This window comes from Stenella coeruleoalba (genome assembly GCF_951394435.1).
Source record: "Stenella coeruleoalba genome assembly, chromosome: 10".
Taxonomy (NCBI): domain Eukaryota; kingdom Metazoa; phylum Chordata; class Mammalia; order Artiodactyla; family Delphinidae; genus Stenella; species Stenella coeruleoalba.
In genome coordinates, this window is record NC_137156.1 from 91,638,176 (window position 1) to 91,653,617 (window position 15,442).

The 15,442-nt window shown below is 38.0% G+C and overlaps 1 protein-coding gene across 17 annotated transcripts in view; it reads left to right on the top strand.

Moving 5' to 3' along the window:
* The window catches only part of CNTN4 (contactin 4), a 958,186-nt gene that overhangs the window by 447,750 nt on the left and 494,994 nt on the right, over window positions 1-15,442 (top strand). The gene's annotated exons all lie outside the window — the stretch shown is intronic.

Consider the following 15,442-nt stretch of genomic DNA (forward strand, 5'->3'; position numbering starts at 1 on the left):
TTTCTTGTGATACTGCCCAAAGGTCCACAAATCCACAAGATAAAAATTAATTTTTAATAGGGACCTGCAGATTAAGGACATTTAGAGAAGACAAAAAAAAAAGCAACTGTAAAATGAGAGTGCTAGGTGGAGAACAAGCAAAATCTGTGAGTTTCATCTTTACTCCAGTGGTTGATGGAGCATGTTGTCATGTTTTGTGTTGATTCCTTAAGAAGCAGAGAAAGGTATCTCTTAATTGAGATCTGTATTAATCCAGAAATGGTGTGTTTTTTGACATCTGATGCAACATTTTTAGTAGAGAAGGACTTCAGCTGGAAAATCCAAAATGTGTGTGGATGGTAGGAGAAGCAAAGTGTTCAACTGTATGCATGTGTAAGTGTGTATGTGCTTGAGTGTGTGTAGGCTTACACACACACACACACACACACACACACACACACACACACACACACACACACACACACAGTTCTTCTCCCTTATTACACCAGGATGGTAATGGATAAAGACGATTTACAATGGCCCAAAATATACAAACTGATACCTAACTTATGTTAGGACAAAAGTGGGAAAAAAAGTACTTAAATCACTAATATTACTTTGAAATGATCACAGAAACATTTAAAAAGAAAAAGAACTAGTCATTCTCTTCATTAGTAATATCAGGAGGCATGCCATGGAACATGAACATGAGTTTGTGAGGAATGTGAGGGTTTTAAATAATGCAGGAAATAATGCAGGAAAGGAAAAAAATATCTTTCCTACTGGAGATGTACAGATACATGTTGATCATGTGCTCTTTTATAAGTCTTTATTTATATCTCAGTTTCTCTTAGAAGATTTTGTACAAGTATCATGAATAACCAAGTTTAGCTGGAATCACTGGCTTACAACAGCTTTTTAAATTTATTTTCTTTAGTATTAATAGAACTCCACATTTGCAACCTAAATATCATCTTTGTTTTATTTAGAGAAACAGTAAAGCGTCAGAGAGGAAATGAAAAGGGACTAAAATAGATCCTCAGAATTTCTTGTTACTTGATTCAGGACAAAACAAAACAAAGCAGAAAATCCAAAGATGTTTTGCTTAGTTCACCTTTCAATTTAGAAAGTACTGCTGGTCAGCTCAGCGTTTAGGGAAAATGTGATGCTCTCCAGTTTCATGGATCATTTCAGCCTGCATTTGTACAAAACAGCAGCAGTGGGTCCAGCTGATTGTGGTAAACCTAATTATACCCAGAGGAGACTTTTATAGTGAAGTTTAAGAAAGAACAAAATATTACTATAAATTGGGGATCAGCAAGCATTTTCTGTAAATGACTAGGTAGCAAGTATTTTTTTTTTTAATTCCAGGCAAAATGATTGTTGTCACAACTATCCATCCCTGCCATTCTATTACAAAAGCAGCCATAGATATGGCTGCCAATACATTTATGAGCAGGCCTGGCTGTGTTCCAATAAAAATTTGTTTACAAAAACAGGTGTTGAGCTGGGAGCAGCCCTTAGATCGCCAGACCTTGCTGTAGATGACAGACATATCCCAAAGTGAGTTCTGAGGAACTTTTGTCCCATGATATGTTCACGGATAAAATGGAATTTCTGGTCAACTAACTCCAGGCAACGCCACCTGGAATGCCTCTTTCTTCTTTTGTATAAATTCCATGTCATTTTATTGAAGTCTATGAGAAGTCTTGGAATAAAGTGATCCATCTACTTTGGTTAACTCACTTCTCTCAAACAGGTGGAAACTTGGAATTATTTTTATATTAACTCTTAAACATATTTGAGAATCTGTGATTTAGAAGTTTCCAAACTTATAATTCAACTATCTATATAGATTATCATAGGCATATCTTTATTGAAAGCTTGTTAAATTCCCAAGACAACTCACAAACTATTGTCCACAAAAGTAGCCAGGGTAAAGTCCTAACCTTCTTAACTAGTTCTGAGTAATTTTCTGATTATTATTTTTTTAGGTTCAAATTGTATTACTTCTTGCTGGCAGTTTGAGCTATTGGACTTACTCTGCCTTCTCCTAAGTAATTAAATGCGTTACAGTTTAAGTTGATTCAAGATATATTTACTTTGGGCTTCCTTTCTCAGTACATGGATGAATGAGACAGACCTTGTTTCTCCTTTCTGGGCATTTATAATAACAAAGGAAGATACAGACAAACGTTATAATACTATATGATAACTGCTCTAATAAGAGAAATTCTGAATGTTGTCAAAGCACGTATGAGAAGTAAAATGATAATTAAGAGGTCAGAGAAGAGTTTCAGAGGAAGTTCATCTACATATAAATTTCAAGCTAGCTACAGAGAAGTAGGGAAGAAGCAGGAACAGAGATAAGGAGGCAAGATGGCCAGACCTATCCAGCTGTCATGCAGTATAGCTCTAAGACAGATATCTGCTGTAGAGATGGGTGGGAGTTTGAATTAAACAGGTCTTTCCTGGTTCTGTAAAGGTATTGAAGGTAAGTGGAAAGTTGGAGAATGTGGCTCTATCGTATTTACAGTCTGGTAACATAGCTGTGGCTGAAATGTGAGAATGGACCAGAGGGATCTGGGCTGCTCAGATATGGGACTTTTCTTAAGCTGACCTATAGCTTTACCAGGGAATCTGCCATTGATGACCCATTACTCACATTCTTCCTTCAGACAGGTAACATGCTGCCCAGCTCCTATGGTATGTTAAGAAACCAAGAGCCAGAGAATATTTTTTTCCTGAAATTATCTGGTTGCTATTAGAAATATTAAACTCTTTATTTGGGGATATTGAAAAATTTTAAAGAGTGAATAATAAGTATTTTTAGAAAAATGAGAGGAGACTTTACTACACATTCGTCTTTAGACAAAAGTTGATCCCAAAAGGCCAGCCTGATGGTTGCACCTGAAGGAAATGATTTAACTGTGAAGGCAAACCTGGGCCTTTTCCTTAGCAATAGCGATTAACCTAGAAGAGCTTTCCCTTAAGTCTGTTTTAAGACAACAGAACTGGTGGGCATATAAATATACACAGGAATTATTGCAGACCCTGCCTGTCCTTGTTCACCTGCACTGTTCATTTACAAATGCATGAGGTATTTCTGGAAGTTATTCTCAATTAGAATGTAGCATAATGTTGTGTTTACTGAATAACAACGTGTGAAATATGTCCACTTAGCACAGTGAAGCACTTACAAAGATGTGAAGGTTTTTTTTTTTAAACTCTTTTCTCGTATAGAACAAATTATTCTGTGTTGAAAACTGGACCCTGAGATATCCCGTGTGTTTATATATATACACACACACATATATGTGTGTGTTTGTATACATATGTGTGTATATATATATAGTATGTCACAATCATAATATATATTCACAATCAGATATATATACACACATATGTATGTATATATAATGTATATGACTTATATACTGTTTCTATATTTTATTCTGGCTAGTTAACATTGCTCAGAAATGCAACTTCTAATGTCCAGACTGAAGGGTGTGTGGAGTTCTGTGGTTGTAATGGAGGATCAGGTGTTAAAAAGTAGTGGGATGAAGCCATGGGTTAAGGTTTTGGGGATTTGGATCAAAGAGAGGCTTCCTTGGAGTCCCTATTAATATCAACAAAACAGAAGCAATACATTTCTTCTCTGATTATTTTCCTGGTTTCTCTGAGCATGCTCATCGTGGCTCCCAGACTCATTCCTCAATTGTGTGAACTCAGGAGAAAGTAGCATCTCTTGGGCGGAATTGGTGCCAGAGCTTTGAAGTAACACAAGTCTGTCATTACAACCTGATGCATTTCCACTACCATTGCTACCGCCCCACTTGAGGGCTTACTGTGAGCTAGGAACATAGTTAAAGTCATACAAAAATATTCATTTTTGATTAGGAAAAATCTGCCTTCTTGCACTCAGCTAGACACTTGGAAGGCTATTTCATTGTATTTATGCAGGTTATTCTTTCTCATCCTTCAAGATTACTGGTTCCCAAGTAGTTTTTGGTTTTCCTCTAGCAGAGCTTCTCTAAGGTAACTTGGGGTACAGTCTGAGCCTGAAATGTGATGCTGCCGAGGGTCAGATGAGAACTTACATATATTTACAGTTATATAAACTTAGGTACCAGGAGGACATATTTCATCAAGTTTCTTCCTACACCTGAAAATACTTTCCTGAAACTTGCAGCTGAGGTGTAGTAAGTGAAGGGCTGGGAGGCAATAATATAAAAACTTGAACTGTGTGTAGGAATACACTTTAACATAGGTCATGGAGTTGAATTTTCCTAAGTAACTACAACTATTTAGATCATTCTTTTGTTGTTTGCCACATCTCTGAAATAGCCTCAAAGTTGAAGTTATCACTTATTAGAATTATATTCTCAAAAATGTTTTCATAGATAATTCAGCTGTGTCTTAGTTTTCATAGGTAAATAGAATTGCTACATTTTGTTCTACCAACAGCAGACCTAGACTGCTAATTTAGGGAGGAAGTTTGATGTCATGAACAAATATGATATAGTATTACAACTATTCCCATCTTCATACTTTTCTCTCTTTACATAGATCTCACATGTCATTGCAAAGAGCTCACAGTGATACTAAATAAAAAGTTTAGGGAAAACCTGGGTGTTGTGTTTTTAGCATACAAGTAAAGAATTCTGGCTTTATTTATTCTTCATTAAGAAAAGCAGAGTAATCTTTTTTCTTCATACCTTAACTTGTCTATTCAGCAGTGTGATTTCAATTAAATTGGAAGAAAGTCAGTATTGTCATATGGATTGCAGCCTGGGCATCCAGACATTTTTTTTTTTTCCTACCTCATTTTTCCTCTGACCAATGTGTCTCCTGTGAGCACACTTTCATGATCATTGAACTTTCTCTAGAAATGATGTGGCGTACCTAAATATAACATCTAAACTGGCATTATGTGTGCTCATATCTTTCAAGGAGGATAGATCCACTGTTATAAAAACCAAAAATGGATTTTTTTTTTCAAAATTTTACTCTCAGGCTAGGAAATAGTTGATACAGTATTAGCTTTATTTTGAAATAATTATAGGAAAGTTACAAAAAGGGCTACAGAGTTCCTTTTCACGCTGGTTTTCCTAGTGTTAACATCTTACATGGCCATAATATAGTGATCAAAAGCAGGAAAGTGACATTGGTACCATTCAGTTAATGAAACAGCAAGCCTTATTTAAAGTTCACCAGTTTTTCTACTCATGTCCTCTTTCTCTTCCAAGACCTAATCCCAAATCCCACCTTGTTTGCAATATTCATTTCTTTGTACTGTCCTTTAATTCATGACAATTCCTTAGTCTTTCCTTTGGTGATCTTGACACTTTTGAAGACCGCTGGTCAGTTATGTTGTAGCACCTTACTCAACTGTCTGATGTTTTCTCATGATCACACTGAGTTTAGGCATTGTTTGCAAGGAGACCACACACGAATACTGTGTCCCCCTCACTGCTCCATGGCAGAGGGGGCTTGAGGCCAATATGAATTGGCACTGGTGATGTCAGCCTTGATCACTTGGTTAAGAGGGTGTTGGCTAAGTTTCCTCATGTCAAATTATTCTTTTCCCCTGAGTCTTAGCTTCAGACAAAGACGCATGTTTTTATTCTTAATTTACTAAGTATTGTATACTCACTATACTCTTTTATACCTCAGTTTCCCTGCCTAAAAATTATAATACTGGAAGCTAACGCTCATCCCAAACAGTGTAGACTTAATACACTGTCCTTTAGAGATTCTCAGATAAAAGCCACTTTATAACTGGAAATGATCACTCTATCACATTTTAAATAAGAACATAAGTGGAATGGTTAAAGTAGATTGGCAGCATGTGCTCATCTCACACCCAGAACTACAGGGACATCTGCTCTACATGTGACAGGCCAGGCCTGAAATCTCGTTCCCTGAGAACCAACTAATGTTTGCTCAATTTGGCCTAAGTCAGCCTGATTAAACAGAGAGCACGTTGATCACTTTCTACCTATTTTGGCTATTAAACTAACCAATGAATAACCATGACTTGATAAGGGCTATAAAAACCTTTTTTTAAACTGTCACATTTGCAATTTCTGCTGTTCTTATAAGGGGGGAAGGTGTCCCTTGGCATGCTAATGATTCTCGATCCATATGCAATAATTCAGTCTCATTAGTTTGTATCTGGTGATGAAATATCCCCACCAATGCAGAGAAAGGCATCCTTCACACACAGGTTTACCAGCTGTCTCCTCTATTTTTCTTTTGGAATATCACTGCTACTGGCCTTGATACAATATGCTGAGAAGAAGTTAGCCACTTACAGGTCTAGGAGAAAGCAGTGGAAGGAATACCAAAGAAGTAACTGACTCACTGGCCTCTCCAGGCCTCACTTTCTTCTTTGACAAATGGGAATAATGATATACCTACCTCCTCAAGTTACTGTGAGGATTACATAGTTCATGTAAAATCTTTGGTTACTAACAGACATAGTATGTACTCAAGAAATAAGCTTGTCGTTTTCTCTCTGTATCATCTTTCATGCCTGAGATACAGATCAGGGTGCAAAAAATAAATAAATGAAACAAGGAAATGGAGGCAAGCACTTGCTTAAATAGTTTTGTATAATATGCAGTGGATTTCTGGAAAACTATTTGATACCAAAGAAGAGTTCAAAAGAGTTTGTCAGATGATCTGAAAACGTCCTATCATCTGCATGCAGTCCTAGACCAAATGACAATGATGGTGAGGTGTGCCTATAGGAATTTAGCTTTTTCTTCATGAAAATGACTTCCATGGGCAAATAAACTGGAAAGTGCACTAGAATGCAAACTCCATGTCGACAGGACTTTGTCTACTATGACATCAAGGGTCTAACATACTGTGTTTATTCATCAAATTTTATTTAGATAATGTTCCAGTATATTTATTTCTATAAATAATAGCACAGGATCTAGAATGTACAATTTGTTTACCATTTCGTGAGATGGCAGGCTCTGAATATAAATCCTGTTTTACCACTTCACTAAAGAGTAGGGTAGTTTCATGTCCCACACTCCACTTAGACTTCTAAGCTTCCCCTAGGTAAGGCAAAGTCCATGTTAAGACTGTCTTAGAGTGCTAACCATTTTACATGCATTAGCTCACATACTTCCCTATGCACTTCTGATGTAGATGGCAGTCTCCATCTTATAGACAAAAAAATGGAGCATCCAAATAACTTTTCCAAAACATTTCAGGCATTGGATATAGAAAACCAAGATTTGAACATAGATCTGTTTCCAAAGGTCATATACACTCTTGATTCTTACTGACACACTTTCCTGGTTGTCCACTGTTCCGAGCCCCCCTAGAGCCCTGTGTTATTTACACCGCCAGTAGAATAAAATAAGCTCCATGAGGGCAGACTATGTGTGTCTTATTCATTTCTGTATCATGTGGCATGTCAATTAGTAGAAATTTAGTTAATAATTTGTGAGTGAAGTACAGAGGATCAATGATTTTAGCCTGTTTATTTTTATAGCCTGTCATAATTTGTGCATTTATGTTTGCAGTCTTACTTCTACTTCTGATTAAGTAGATACAGACTCTGTCTTAGGCTACCACCTATCTGATTTGCCTGTCCAAGCAGTCAGCAAGCCGTGCATAGTGATGAATATACTGGTAGCTTTACTTCCCCACTAAGTGCATCCAAGTAAAAGCTCTGAAAGTCACACGGTTCTTTCCACTTTAAATCTGACACCTAATATATTAGGTATTAGAGTGTTTTGTGCTTACCTTTAGCTCTTCTTTGGTTTAGGTGATTAAAAAGTGCCTGTTGCTGTCTGTATGTGCGACATGCTTCATTACCAGTGATTTATTTGGGAGTTTAGCAGAATTGGCACTCTGCAGCACACCAGTGGGCAGAAGGAAAACAAACGTGAGATGATTGCTAAGAACGCTTCTTTCCTGCTCTGTTGGTAGCAGCCTTAAGAAAGTTTGCAAAGTTTACTTCCCATTACCCAGAAAGCAAGACTAAGACTGGTGTCTCTGGGAAATGTCATTTCCCCCCACCCCCAAATTCCCCAGTTCCTCCACGCACTCTGCTCTGATGCTCAGGAGGGAATGCAACGGGTCTTGGGTTTTTCCCCTTTGTCAGAGTGAGCTTCCTGCATCCATGTGTCTCCTGAAGCCAGGTGCTTCCACTGCTTGTCCATCTTCTTTTCCCAACAAGTTTACCTTCTCAAAGCCATGCTCAACTTTTTTAGCAGAATCCAACTAAAGAGATTTTCTCTCATATTCCTTTCAACAACCCTGAATCATCACTGTCACTTTGCTGAAGAGAAAAGTAAGGCTAACCTAGGTTAAATGACTTGCCCGAGGTCAACAACTAAATGGTAGAGCTGGGACTTAAAGCTGGCTTGTGTGATTCTAAAGCTGATGTTTTCAACCACCGTAGGGAAGGCAAAGAAGTTTTCATGTTACTTACAGACCGTATTGATTTTGTTGTGCCTGCTTGAAATGCTACCTGGAAAAGATTCTGGGACTGCCCTTGGGCTCAGTGGGAGAAGGTCCATGCTCAATTAGCATTGCTTTCCCTGGGAAGGGGCCATGGAGGTGCCGTGTCTTTTCCTGTCTTCTGCTATGATCTACTTTTGTTCTCATTTCTGTTGTACTGAGAGTATACTAATGTGGGAATGATATTCTAAAGGGAAGATGAAGTATCAGAGAAGCAGTCTAAATAAGAGGAAGAAAAAAACATGTATCTTATACGTACTACAGTTAATAAGCCTGTGTTATAACTATTTGGGAGAATTTCAGGAGAATGGATAAACATCTATACGCTGAAGTTAAACTTTTAGGGTTGCTTTCTAGGGTGATGGAAATATTCTACATCTTGGTGGTATAGTAGTGATATGACTACATAAGTTTTTCAAATCTCATTAAACTTTACACTAAAAAGAATGCCTATCAGTGTATGTAAAATATACTTCAGTAAACTTCTGGGGAAAATATTCAGAGTTTATGTCCTATCTCCATTACTTCTCAGCTCTAACTAAAGACAACGTACTTAACCTTTAAAATGATATTGTTGTCTACTTAAAGTGTTGTTTTAAAGATTATATGTGTTGATACTTAATAAGAGACTACTACATAATAAGTGCTTCATAAAGGATATCTATTATTTATCATCTCCTCAATTATTTCATATTACATTCTACCATTGCATTGCCTCCAACGCTGTTTAATAGTTTAATCACATATCCTTTTATGTTGCTTTTTAATTACATATGTTGTATTGGAAACTCACAAATATGTAAGTTTCATATATGAATAATTGCATAATATATTTAATTTTATCTTTGAATGCAAGGCTTTTATGTTTTCATCTAAAGGATGCTAGAACACGAACCATATGTTTGTTTTTCAACTGAAATGTAAAAGTGTTCAGTATCTACATGTCCTAAATAAGTATTTATTAAAGCTGATGGACTACAAGGTGTGTTTGAACATAATGAAAGCATTAGATATGGTAGAATGTTTAGAATGAATCTGTAATATATACCTAGAAACCTAAGCAAATAAAGAGGAAAGTATTAAGTGTTAAAAAACATAACTCTTACGGAAAGGAAGCATAAGCAGTTTACTCTGGGACTCAGTTGAAAAATTATTAACCAAATTAAATAATGTAACTAAATTTGGACAGCAGTGGAACCAGGCGTTTGTGTGTGTGTTGTGTATGTGTGTCTGTCATTGGGAGTGATTATATGAGAAAGCTGAATTATTGTCATCCATAAAAGAAACTAATAATACATAAGAACCCCAAATCAAGATATAGTAGTATAAGCATTTTTTTGGTGAAGATTGCGATACACATCAGAAAGGCAACCTATTTTCCTTGGGAAGCAGTTCTCTGAGGGGAGTAGGAGTAGGTATTTAAGCTATGTTTATGTATTACTTTAATAAAAGTAAAAATTAAATACAGCTTTAGAAAGTAGTACAGTAAGTGATTACCTGGTGGAGACTATGAATGGTGACTATGTATTTGTGGCCTGGGATTACATTGTAGTAACGGCACCATACATAGAGCTGAAAAGCAGTGTATCTCAGACAACTTTGACGCATGAGAAGATGATGTCATCTGAGAAATTGTGAGATGTCTAATTGGTGATGACAAAGGCAGAGTGACCACCATTCATTTATTGAATGAAATCTTTTGAATACGCACCGTCTTTCTGATGTAATGATGCAACAGGACTTAAACGATTTTTAGAAACAGTCTGATCCAGACCACTTTTATTGGTGAAAAAACTTGCCCAGCGAGTAAATAACAGCACTGAGCTACGAACCCAGTTGTTCTGAATCTCAATCCAGTGATCTTTTGAAATAACACACTTTTGATTATTGCAATGACTTCAGTTCTTGTTTTTAAGATGGTCTCCTGAGTAGCAAAATGTAAAGGTCTAACATCAAAGGAGAATAAGGTTTTATAAGGAGAATATTTGTTGAGAAGGTGGTAGTGCTTATATATTCTAAGAAACTTTAATATGGGATTTTTCATAAATAGTGTGTAGAATTCTTTTGGCTCTCAGAATGTCTGAAAGATATCCTTCGGTGACTGAGTTGATAAGATGTTGGCTAGCTGGCTTTTATGCCAGAGTGTGTCTTAATGTAATCATCATATTTCTGGTTAGAATTGCCACAAGTGGCAGACACCATTTTGCCTAGAAAGCCTTTAAAAATGGGGATAATTGTCCCCATTTAGCTGACCCTCTGTCCTCAATGTCCTCTGTAATGTGATCTTATGATGGAAATAGAGTCCCAATCAGCCACTGAGTAGCTGGGTACCATCTCCATAAGGAATTCCATCTCATGCGTGCCTACCTGTTGGTTAATAAGCGCAGTTTTCCAAATGTATTATCCAGTCCCTCTTACATCTTCTTTACACTTAATACTTTCCTCTTAATACTTTCAGATGCTTGGGACAAGCAATCCAAAGAGAAACTAAGCAACACACATTTTTTCACATTCCTGGCAGACTACTTATTTCAGTCTCCACTGAAGTAGGGAAGACCTCAAGGAAATAGACATGGAAATATGTTTCTTGTAGAAGATAGAATAAAAAGCTGGTACAAGGAGAAAATCTATTAAGCTAATTTGATTGCTATGAATTTTCATTATCCAAGAGGAACCTGTAGACCAGATACCATAAGGATAGAAAGTATAGATTATTTGTACCCCTAAGTTGCCATATAAACTAAGTTATATAGTCAGTAATCTTTTCTACCCAGCTGAGTTGTCATCCTTTTGTGGGCAGAGGCCTTGACCTTGACTCTGCATTCTGCATATTACCATTTGAATAATGAGCACTCAATAAATATCTGTTGACTGACTAAATATTAAGATTTGACTGTATGCCATTTTCCCTTGAAATGATTGACAGGTTGCTTTCTGAGGAAGCTGAATGTGTCTCCTGCTTTCAGTTCTGCTCACTGCTTCCTTGCCATTATGATTGACTGCACCGCTTATTAGTTAATTGTAGAGTTTGAAAATACTCAACTATACACTGGGAACTGTGGATGATCCTTTTTAAAATTCTTGCCTTAAGAATGGCTGCATCCTAAATAATAATTAGGAAGAAAACAAATGTTCCTGTTGTTCTTACGTTTAGAGGGAAAGCAGCATTCCCAGCTGTGCTCTCACAAGGAGTTCTGAATTCACACTAGTGAAATGCACTCTTCTGACAAGGGCTCAGCTCTGAAACCCATGCTCTATTTTGCATTATGAATATTATGCAGATTCTGTATCTCTGCTCCCTGGTATCTGGTTTCTATTCTGCAGAAGGGCAACATGAAAAGCAGAGTTAGGAGGGTTACCACCAGAACTTTATGTCTCCCCTTTAAAGACACATTGCTTTATTTACATTTCTGTTGCTGTGGTAGAGAAGAGCACAGTACTTGAAGTATGAAGACCTAGATTTGAATACTGGCTCTGATGATTTCTAGATGTTTGACCTTGAACAAGTTCCATTCATAATCTAATTTCCAAGATTATAAGTTTAAAGAGGATTAGTGATACCTGACCTCCAGGGTTGTGATGAAGGTTAAATAAGAAGGGAATGTAAAAGTACATAGTAGATCCATGAAAGATGTTAAATTTATTCTTTCATTTACATACTATTTATTGACTGCCTGCTCTGTGCCATGTAATTCTCCATGAGCCTCTTAAATACCTATGAAAAAACAAATATTACTACCTTTGTAAAGTTTAAAATCTCGGAGGGGATTTGAATTAGAATCTACACAATAAGAATAATTGATAGTCACTTTCAAAACATAGGTCAGTTAAATCTTACAACCACGTGTGAGAAAGATAGGGCTCATGGTATGAGTCCCAAACTATAGGTAAGCAAGTATGTTTACAAAGGTTGTGGCTTCCCCAAAATTGATAACTAGTGGCAAAACCAGGAAGAAAGAACTCAATTCACTTCATTCCAAATCCAGTGTTTTCCCACTCTGTCTTACTGCCATGAGGTTTTGAAAACTGTGTTGAATATTGGAAGTATACTTCGTAATTAGAGTTCACCTGTTGAGCAGAGGAGACAAGCAATGGGGAAAGTAGATATTCTCTGTTTCTGGGGATTGCATGTAAAGCAGATCCCCATACAGGGAAACCAAGTTTATTCAGAACTTCTCCCTGTTTAAAGTCATTTCCACCCTCTCCTAGTCTTCAGATTCAGGTCCAAACTCTTTAATATACATTCAAGACTGTTCGGGCATCAGGTACCTGGCTTAGGCAGTGCTGTACTATGTTTAGCAAGGGTGGCTACTAAGTGTCAAGGCCCTGACCTTGGTGCCTTCCATACCCTCTCACTAATCCTTACAGTAAGCCTGGATGATGGGTATTCTTGTTATTTTACAGATGAGCCACACAGCTGGAGAATGTAGGGCCAAGATTAGAGCACAGGTGTGAGTCCGCCCATTGTGCTCCTTCCATTTTCTTGTGTTGCAGTAACTTGAAGATTCTCTAAATTCTCATGCCTGTCAGTTGCCCTTGCCACTTGGCTTAGAATTTCCTTCCTCCCTCTTACTTATCCTTTAAGACACAGTTCGAACTGTTAACCCCTTTGGAGAGCATTCTTGAAGCCCCTGCCTTACCCCACCCCCTGTCTCAGTTAGGTGACGTTCCTTTAGCATCCTCAGCACCTTGTCCTTAATAGATTTACTATGTTAATCCCACTGAAATATAATGCCTGGTTTAATCGCCTTTCTTGCCAAGTAAACAGTGAGCTCCTTGAGGATAGGGCCCTTACCTCCATCACCTCTGCACCTCCACCCCTAGCATTGTCCCTGCCCCCAGTAAGCACACCTGCTTATTTGTTGAGCTGAATTAGAGCATTTGGATACCAGCAGAATTTTAATTTAGCCAAGTGCTAAAAGCAGTCATTATATGATGAGACCCTGCATGTAGGTTCTTGGAAACCAAGATGTTTAAGGAAGAACTGAGTCATGATTTGTCTTACACACTTTAGACTGAGTTCTTTAGCATGCCTCTTGCTATATAAGAATTGTTTGAAGTGTTGAAGGCTGGAGGAGTTTGGCTGTGTGGAGCAATGTGTACAGATAAACTGTGGGATTCTCAATTATTCATATCCTTCTGGCTCAGCCAGAGAAAGCAAGCCAGTCCTGTTTCATTGTGTGGCCCCCTCCCCAGGATTTACGAGTCTAATTCTTGGTCAAGGTCCCACAGTTAGTGCTGAGTACACTACCTTTTCCTACAGCCACCTTAGGGTAAACCAGAGAGAGCTCCAGGCTGCAGGGGAGATCTCTTACTGCTATAACTCTCACCTCATCCCACAGCTTGCTTTCTGGTTCTGGCAGAAAAACGGAAATTATGAAACTTTGTATCCTGCACCACAGTCCCACATGAGATTCATCAATCTTCACCTCCCTTCAGAAAACCCTGTGCTCTGGTTAGGACTGCCCACCAGACGAATTACCATCAACGACCCCATTATTTCTGATTAGTGGAGGTGAGCCTTACCTGGATGTAAATAAACGCCAGTCGGGTTCTTGAAATCCTTCATCCTTAAAAATCTACAGCTGGTAACAGAGCATACACTGTAAATAGCATCCTATCTTGAATTAAATCTTTACGGTGTAATTGGATACATTTTCTAAGCTAATTTTAATTGCTTCAAGAAACTGCTTAACAACGTAGATCAATTCTCTGGTCTGAGATGACATTTCCGTCGCAAAATTAATTATTAATACCCTGATCATTTGCTAAAGACATTAATAGTTTTCATTGATCGTCACATCCTGTTTATCTAAAATGGCCTAATTACCATGCATGTCAGAAGAGTATCTGAACATATCCAGTTAGAGACACGGCCCAGTTTTACGCCACATCGGCACATCAGAAGTTAAGAGTCCCTTTTGTCTTCACAACATATCTAGTCTGGCTTTATCAGAAACTGAGCTATTTAAGGACGCAAAAGAAAGACGAGTTCTCTAATGATGGTTCTTCACTTTCTGTTCGCTTCATGGTAAACATAAAGGCTTCTGAGTGACCACGTGGCATCAATTAATGCTAAGAGCCCTTGATTGAGGAGCTCATGTTAGTCCATGTTGATCCATGTTCTCATGTAAACCTGTGTTCGCTCTGGTAAGTGGCAGTGAGAGGAGAAGACCCAGGTTATCATCAGCTTAAAAAATATCAGGACTACAATAATAATCACATCTAGCATTCGTATGGTGCTGTGTGGTTTTCAAAGAGGTTTCATGTACTTAACCAGGACGTTTCTTTTGAAACAACCTTGGGAGAGAGACGGGGTGAGGTACATAACCAGGACCTGGGAACTGGTTACCGCCCAAGCTGTAAACAGAGTGTGTCTTCTGCTTTCCTAGATTTCTCCCTTATTTGGTTAAATGATGAATAGGAAGATGCATCATTCTCATCTTTCGAACACCAGTAGGAGCTCATCTCCTTTATGAAGTCCGGAAACTGTCCTCCTTCCTTCAAAATGGCATGTTGTGTTGCAGTTTTATGAAACTGCAGGTAACTGACCCCACTGGAGTAGGAGATTCTTACGGCTACATACGGCTGGGATCTCCATTTTGGCAGGTCCGGTGCCTCACTAGTGTCTGGCAAGCAAAAGGCACTCCATAGACGCATAAATCCATGTCTGGCTCATAGGATGGATGGGAGAAGGGATGAGTGGATGCAAGCCAAGCACAGTGTGAGTTCTGTTTTACCGAGGTCATGTTGCAAAACTGTGGTACCTGAAGGCAATTTGGTGGTGTTTGGCTCCCTCGATGTTTTAAAAGAATCTTTTGAAGTGGTTTCCGACATTTAAAACTTGGGAGATTTTCAAAATACAATAATGTTTTCAACTTTTCTTTGAAAAGTTGTAAGTGCTTCTGCAACCCTAGGTCTGTGCCCCACATGTTAGCCATCAGCATGAGCTGGGGGGGTACCTGCCCCTTCA